The sequence below is a fragment of the Manis javanica genome, chromosome 3, assembly GCF_040802235.1.
Source record: "Manis javanica isolate MJ-LG chromosome 3, MJ_LKY, whole genome shotgun sequence".
Lineage (NCBI taxonomy): Eukaryota > Metazoa > Chordata > Mammalia > Pholidota > Manidae > Manis > Manis javanica.
Genome location: NC_133158.1, coordinates 124,225,019 through 124,233,596, shown reverse-complemented (window position 1 = coordinate 124,233,596; position 8,578 = coordinate 124,225,019).

Below are 8,578 nucleotides of genomic sequence, written 5' to 3'. Positions count from 1 at the left end.
GCATCTCCTTAATACGTCCCCATGCATCTTAAGTGATTCTAGAGCAGCTGTCACTAAGTTGCTGGAACTGATGCTTTTAGAAGTATTGCCATGGTCCCACATGTTAATAAAGAGAATGTGATTAATCCCACAGGCAGGTTATATTGATTTGAGGAGGGAATTCTTGAAAGTTTGAGATGTTTGAGAATTGGCAACTCAGCAGAGAAGTAAAATACACTGCGAAGGTCTGAGTTCTCTACTTTGCCTCCTTTTATTAATTCATTCTCTCCTCCCAGTTTCATGTTAATCATATATTCATTAATTCAACAAATTTTTATTGAGTTTCTCACACATGCCGGGTACTGTTCTAGGCACTGGCAATACAGTAATGAACAAACACACAAAATTTCCTGTTCACATCCTTCATCTCTCAGACTTAATGTATCAAGCTAAAGTAGAGCTGTCTTCTCTCTCCCAAATCTTGCTGATCTGCACTTTCACTAAGGAAGGGGCTCAGTTGTGTAAGAAAGAGCTCTCTCATTTATTAGAATAAACAAAGGTCATCAACAATCATGCACACATTCACCCAATTATTGATGATCATGCCCTAGAAGCCAGGACGTAAGCGTCAAACTGGGACAAGATGAAAATCACATGGGGATTATATATTTTTGTAATGTCTTTTATGTGAACAAATTACAATTGATAGTTTTACAATTGAATTCAAACTTTTAAACCTGCTGATAGCTGAGTGTTAGTTGCTTTTCTTTTTTCCCAGGCCAAGTATTTCTCCTGATGCAGTTAAGTACAGACTCTAGGGATAATGGCCATTTCTCAAAAATATGTAACTGCCCAACTTGAAAAGAATCAGCTGGACTTGAAAAGAAAATCTGAGTGTTCTCACTCCATTTTCCATAGTCACAACTCTTGCTATGTTTTCAATTAACTATAGTAACTAAAATTAATATTCAATTACACTTTTTTGATCATGCTTTAATGTAACCAACAATAATGATCAGGGCATAAAATATCCCAAGTCCTTTGTTTAGGGTTTGGTGAATAGAGCTATGTGCCTGACCTCAACCCTTTGGGGAATGGACATCCAGAGAGTATGTACATAGCCCCTCAATTTTGTTTGTTATTTTCCTGTTGCTTTTTTGGTCTATGTGGCTTTGTTTACTCTACTCACTGCTAGTGTGGGGAATGAGGCTGGAATCAGGGATTTTCCTTTATTTCTGCAATTATGGCATTTGAGAATATCCATTATGCCTCTTTTCTGTTGAGTAATTATTCCAGAAGCCTTTCGTAAAGTGTACACAACAAGTAACAAGTTTTTCTTTTCTTTTTCCTGTTCGAGAGAATGTTTGTGTGTGTGTGTGTGTGTGTGTGTGTGTGTGTGTGTGTGTGTGTGTGAACAGATAGATATCTACTTTAAAGTGTTGATATCTGGATATCCCACCTAAATTAGTAGTTAACAATCTATAATCCAAATTCCCCCTGGGAGGCATGCATTTTCCAGGGGTAGGTCGCTGTCATTCCTTACCAGGTGAACATACCATGGCTTTGAGCCAGACACTCCTAAAAGCAAATCCCGGCTTTATCTCTTAGCAGTATGTGACTGGGCAAGTTACTTATTAATGTCTTCACCTACATAGTGAAAATAACAAATGTTACTGACCTTCATGGCTGGGTTATGAAGGTTACAGATAATACATGTGTTGAACAGAACACAGAATCTCTATGAAGGGCGGTCAATAACTGGCAGGTGTCATTAGCACTAGTATTACTATTTCTTCCAAACTTCTCCTTTCTTTCCCTTAGTCTCATCTCCTGACCTTTCGCATCTCTTTTTTCCTTTTCTTCTTGCTTTCTTAATCCTCCCTTACTCTCTCTGCCAGCACCTCAGCTCTGTGCGTGGCACCCAAGCGCACTGCTCAGGCCCACCAGCAGCGCTCAGAGACAAAGGCGTGGCTGCTCTTTGTTTCCCCAGGACCAGCCAAAGAAGAAACAACCCAAGAGAGTGCCACCTAGGAAGTATTGCTTCCTGTAGACAGATGTCTGGTGCATTCAATCAGTAAAATATAGCTAAATCTACCCTATTGCCTTAAAATGCTGGGGGGTTTTTCTGCAGGTAATATGAAGACTCAGAAATTTAACATTCCTTCATTTACTTATTTATTTATTTAGAAAATGTATTAAATATATGTAACATGCTGGATCCTCTGCTAAAACTGAAGCTGTGAAAGGTTCATTTCTTATTTATCTTTGCATCAATTTACTTTACAGATATTTGTTGAATAAATAGCAAACGAATGATGAACAATGCAAATTCTTCAGTTTTAAGGACAATGAAGAGGAAAAAATAAAATTTGTATTCATGAATGTAGGCTAAGTATATATACAATAGCTTCTTTTTTCAATTACAATGAATAGGCACCCTGTATGTGTCAGGTTCTGAACTGGGTGCTAAGATACAAAGATGAAAGACAAGACATGGTCCCTCCTATTAATTCACTCAGTAAACATTTTCAAATACTTACTTCATGCCAGAATTGAGCTAGGGGCTGATCAAGATAGACCGGGTCCCTAATCTCATAAAATTTATTTCCTATTACAGAAAATATGAAAGATAATAAACATAAACACACAAAAGAAATAAAGTAATAATGAATTATGAGGAGAGCCATGAATGAGACAACAATGGGCTGAGAGGAACAGGACATCTACTGTAGAGAGCTTATCGGGAGACAACAGAGTAATCTGATCATTGTAATACAGTATTTGCTTACCCAACTGTCAACCTAGGTCTTTTATTCCTGGCTTCATCCCCAAAATGTTTCAAAGAAGCAATAATACATCCTGAGAACAGTAAAGGAGCACACGGTAACGATGCAGACACAGCTAAACGAGCAACCAACAGTGTGTGAGATCCATTATTGACACAGAGATACAGGAGGGCAAGTATACATTTAGTAGAAAGGCCAACAAGACCACAGGAAGCAGGTGATGGGGGCAGGCTTGGTGTAGAGCCGCCAACTTCTAGCCCCAGCCCGTGGAAAGTGGTGTCAGTTCTTACTTGGAAATGTAGTTAGTGTCACTGTGGCACTGGACCCTGGCTCTGCATGTGTGGCTTCTCATTACCATCTCAGTGGCGCTGGAGGCTTCCAAGGCCTGTCCCCGAGCCCACAGCTTGTCCTCCTGCTGAAGGAGCCCTGACTTTGCATCAAAAGCTCCAAGCTTACAGTCCACCTCTGCTGCTTATCACCTGTGTAACCTCCAACAGGTCATTTCTTAGCTCTAAGCCTCACCTTCCTCTGCTGTACAATGGGTATATTTGTCAGAGCACACTATAGACAACAAACTCCTCTCAAACTTGTTAAAACAAAACAGAATTTACCACTGAGCATGAGTAGCTTTCCAAATCAGTGGAAGGGCTGGATGCCAAGACTCAGGCTGGGGTTTCCAGGTACAGCTTCCAGCCCCTAGAGCTACCTCTGGCATCTTCCCTGCTAGCAGTAAAGATACTCATGCCTTATCTCTCTCCCTATTTTTAGCCCTGTGACTAATCCAAGTCTCATGGGAGAGCAAGTGATAAAACTGAAATTCCATCGAAAATCGTAGCTGTGAGAGTGTATAGGAAATGTCATTTTAGTTGTATAGCTTCTGTGATTCAGGAAGGCCCACCAGCAGGGATTGGAACAGGTGGAGTAAGCCTATCCACACAGTTTGCCACAAATGACAACGCATCCTTCACAGATTGTTACAAGGATTTGTATTCTTTAAGATATTTCCACTTAGTAAACACTGGCTTGCCCTGGTGCCACTGGCCAGCATTCCTTGGTCCTTACACTGGGTGGCAATGATACTGAGTCCAACCTGGGAGCTCAGCCCTACAACACCAGACGCCTGCCAGTGCCCTGTGGTTGGACGGTGCTTCCAGCAAACCACGCCCCCTATCTGACGGTCCTTCCAGGCTTACAGCAAGGACCCACCCAGAAAGACAGAGGTTCCTGCCCAGCCCCCCAGTCAGCGAATCAGAGCTTGCAAATTGGAGCGCTGAGTGCTGGATTTGAGGCTTTAAAGTATTGTGAAAATCCCGAAGGAAGCCCTAATTCTGCCTGGAAGGATTTGTCATTCCTGATAATAAATAGTCTAGTAGGCAGAATAGAATATCAGTCTATTTGGCTTTCTTTCTTGGCCTATAATTCATTCTAAAAGTTTAAGTGCTAAAGGCTGCTTGTATGACATATAAACTACTGTATGCATATTTAGCTGTTTGAGAATCTGGCTCTATAGCATTAAGCCTGATCAGAAAACAGGATCTCTCTTGACACTGTCATTTTTTTAATCAAATTTTTAAAATACAATTTTCCTACTTACAAAATTAGTAAACACTATTTAAAAAAATTGGAAAATGCTGAAAAGTATAAAGAAACGATTGCCTTTCATCTCATCATATAGCACTAACCACTGTTAACCGTTTGGAGCCATACCCTTCCAAGCAGAAATACTAACCAAAAGAAAGCCAGTGTAACTCTATTACCATACAAAATTGACTTTAAGATAAAAGGTATCATTAGAAATAAGACTGGTCACTACATAATAATAAAAGTAACATATAACAATTTTAAACTCTTAGGTATGTGTTATAGCTTCGAAATGTATGAATACAAAATTGAGATATCTGTGAAGAAAAATGTGTATGTTCACACACTTTAACACACTTAGCTCAGTAATTGATAGATCAAGCAAACAAAGAACAGCAAGGGTATAAATTCAAACACAGATAACAAGCTTAATCTAAAGGCCATATTATAGAACCCTGCATACAGCTACTTGTTGAACACACAGGGACTCTTTACAAAAATTAACCATGCATTAGGCTACAGAGCAAGTCTAATAAATGTCAAAGGCTCTCTATAGGCCATATCCTCAGGTAACAATGTGATAAATAGAACTTTTCAAGAACAAAATAAAAATCTATTTCATTGGAAATTTTAAAATACACTTTAATTCATGACAAAAAAAGAAATCATAATGGAAATTAGGTTTTTAAATAATATTTCAAAAGAATTACATATGAAAAATTGACATTTCTAAACCTGAGGAATGCAGCTAAAGCTTCTCTTCAAAGGAATCTTAACTTTAAATAATGCTTATAGTAGAAAATAAGTCTCAAAATTAATTTCTAATCATTAAATTAGAAAAACCTTAAAATTAAAGCCAAAGTGAGACCATTGAGAAGACTACTAAAATTGACTATCTCCTTGTAATATTAATCAAGAAAAAAGAAAGAAGGAATAGTAAACAGTGTTAATGAAGAGGCCACAATAACAGATACTATATCAATGTAAAAGGTAATAAATTAATAGTATAAGTAATTAAAATTTTAGATGTAATAGATAAATCTTACAAATATATAATTTAGTAAGAGTGAATGGATAATTTAAAAAATCAAAAAAGAAAAGAAAATCTGAGTAGGTCTATAAAAGTATAAGAGTATGTTTTACCTTAAAAATGCAAGGTTGGTTTAATATTAGAAAATATTGTATTACAGATAATGGTTAAATATCCAAACTCAGAAGTAAAAGGAGAAAAAAATCTCTACAAATGTAGAAAAATCATCTTAATAGATGTGGAAAAAACATTTGAAATAAAGACAAATCCATTTGTGATTTAAAAAAAAAAGACCCCAAATAAATAAGGAATAAAAGGACCTTTCTTAACAGTAAGCACCTACTGCAAACTTAATGGTAAAACGTTGAAAATAATCCTTTGAAATATGTTCACACCTCTCTTATAGCTCTTATTATAAATTGCAATGGTCTATTCTACATGTTTGTTGTCATATCCCAGTTCCCCTCACTCTGCCCCCCAATACTTAGTAGAGTCCCTAGAACACAGCAGGTGGGCTTTGATGCCAGTTGAATGAATGGATGAATGACTAAAGCAGAGTTCCTTAGTGCTAAAATGCAGGTTGCATAAAGGTTGCATAAAGGTCAACAGGTAAGTTCTCTTTCCCCAGCTGTATCCGTTCAGCACTCAAGGACTTTTTTTTTTTGGTATCATTAATCTACAATTACATGAGAAACATTATGTTAACTAGACTCCCCTCCTCACCAAATTCAAGGACCTTTTAAATGGAATTAGAGTACAGCAAATGCATTGCCCTGTGATATTTAAGACATTCCAGATAGCTCGTGTACCTTCCCAACTTCACTGTGTAAGCATCATATCCCCAACTTATTTTCACTAACTTAACCTTTCTGAGAATCAGTTATTGGGACTAATAATAATAATATGTTTGCCTCACAGGGTTGTTGTGAGAATTAAGTGAATGCTCATGAAACAGCTGAGTGCTTGTCATCTAGCAAGGTTACAGTAAATGCCAGCTATGGTCATTATTATTAGTCTAATGTTAAGGCTGTTTTGATTCCCATAGTTTCTAACAATAGTGGTTTGCTCATAAAAGCAACTTCTCAAAAAATGTTTGCTAAGTGAATAAATGATCAGTCTGTAACACTGAACTATACCCGTGGCCTTTATGCAATCTGCATTCACTCATTTGTTCATTCATTTATTCAGCCAAAATGAATTGCATACCTGCTGCATGTCAGATGCTATACTAAGCACTGGGAGTATAGCAATGATTAATGATTAAGACATGATTCTAGATGTTGAGAAGCTCACAGCATATCTGAAATCACTAGATAGTATAAATTTATATTAATTAGAAAAACTACCTTGGCAGCTATTTTTTTGCCTACAAACAAGGTACATTGAGCCTTGTCAAGACAGAGTCAGCATGGAGAAAAATCAAGCTATTATCAGAGCACAGACGTGAGCCCAAGAACTCATTTAGCTGTAATCGTTGGTCTTAAAGGACAACCCAGAGAATCAAGGATATGGTATTCAAAGGGAATCATGATCTGAGGCACGGATCAGGAAATTACTGGCAATTGAGTAATTTGTCTCCAGTAAAAGACATGTCCCATGCATCAGGGACCCATCAGCTCATGAGAGAATGAATTTGGCAGAAGGGACAGTGTGAGGAAGGTAATAAAGAGAAGGGCCCTTCATTAAGAAAGAGAGCCCAAACCCCGAAAAACTTTCATATACTTCTAAGTTTCTAGACAGGGGACATTGGTATAATCATCATATTGTTTTATATTTGTTAAAATAAAAATACTAATGCCTTAGAAGATATAGTAGATTTTTGTCATATTTTCTAGTTTCTAAGCACATTTTGAGAGCCCTTGCAATATTTTGAAAACACTCTGTTTTATGAATTTTAACTCCCTAAGGCAGAAATCAGAAAACAAGTCTCCCTAACTCCTTAGCTGCTAAGATATATGTATGAGACCTAGGATCCACCAGTCAAATGAAGCCATGTAAGACTTGTATTCAAGAAAAAGGCCTGTGAAATTAACATTCTAGAGAACGTGTGGTAAACATGTCCAAGTCTTAGAGGGCAGAAGGGGTGGAACTCCTGGTGTCTAGTCCCTTATGTCACTGGGGATAGCTGCCCAGTGTTTTCTGAGCTATGGAGCTGAGGCATGGAATGCCAGTGTGGTACTTTTGCCAGTGAAGGCCCTTGTGGCCATAGTTGTTCCTAGTTGTGTAGCATTCAAGTCTCTGACCCACCAGGAGATGGAAGAGGTTTTCTGCTTAAACCAGCCTAACTGGATTCTAGCAACCAACAACCCGAACAGATACAATGGATAGACCGACATGTGAGGAAGGCTCCACCATGAGAAGGTACAGAGTGCTGTGATTTGGGACTGCCCTGGACACCTGGCCAGCCCTTGGGTCACTAAATGGCAGATGTCATTGTTGGTAAGGGAGATGGCATGCAGCTGCTCTTTCAGCTGTGCCTGGATCACTGAATGCTGTCTCTGCAGAACATGGCTTACCTCGGCGGTCTACATATCGCCTAATGTTTTCTCCTCTCCAGAAAGCTCAGGAATTAGTGCTGGCCTACAGTCTGCTAGGTGGAAGACCCAGGAAGGAAGAAGAAAATGAGAAGCCAAGTGTAACTACTGCCTGCACCCTGCCTTTCAGAGCCACCTCCATTTTTCCCCATCTGAACTCTTCGTTAACATTCTAAGAATTCTCCCTACAACCAGGTATTTCCAAGAAGAACTGACGACACAAAAAAGAAAAGGGAAGCAGAATTTTTCTTATTTAATACCAGAGAGCTCCCCTTACTACAGCTTAGAAAATGAATGTTTTGCTTTCTATTTATTCCTGTGGCTGCTATGAACTCTCAAGATACATTTGATATAAGAAACATCATTTCATTTCTCCACCTTGCTACCAAAGGCCTAACTAGTCATACTTCTGTGATAGGAAATCTAAAGACTCCTCTTCTTGAAGTAATCCCTGAGGTAAACACGGGGACACACTGATGAAGAAGGCCCCGCTTCTGCCCTCAGGGGGCTTGGGTGAGTGGGAGACATACAGATGTACCACAGTGGACTAAAGCCTAATAGATACATAGACAAAGCATTACGGAAGCCATCTTGCTAGCAGGTGGGAGAGGGAAGACTTTGGGAGGCTTCACAGTAAGAAGTGACATTCTGGCCTATGTACAGGAACA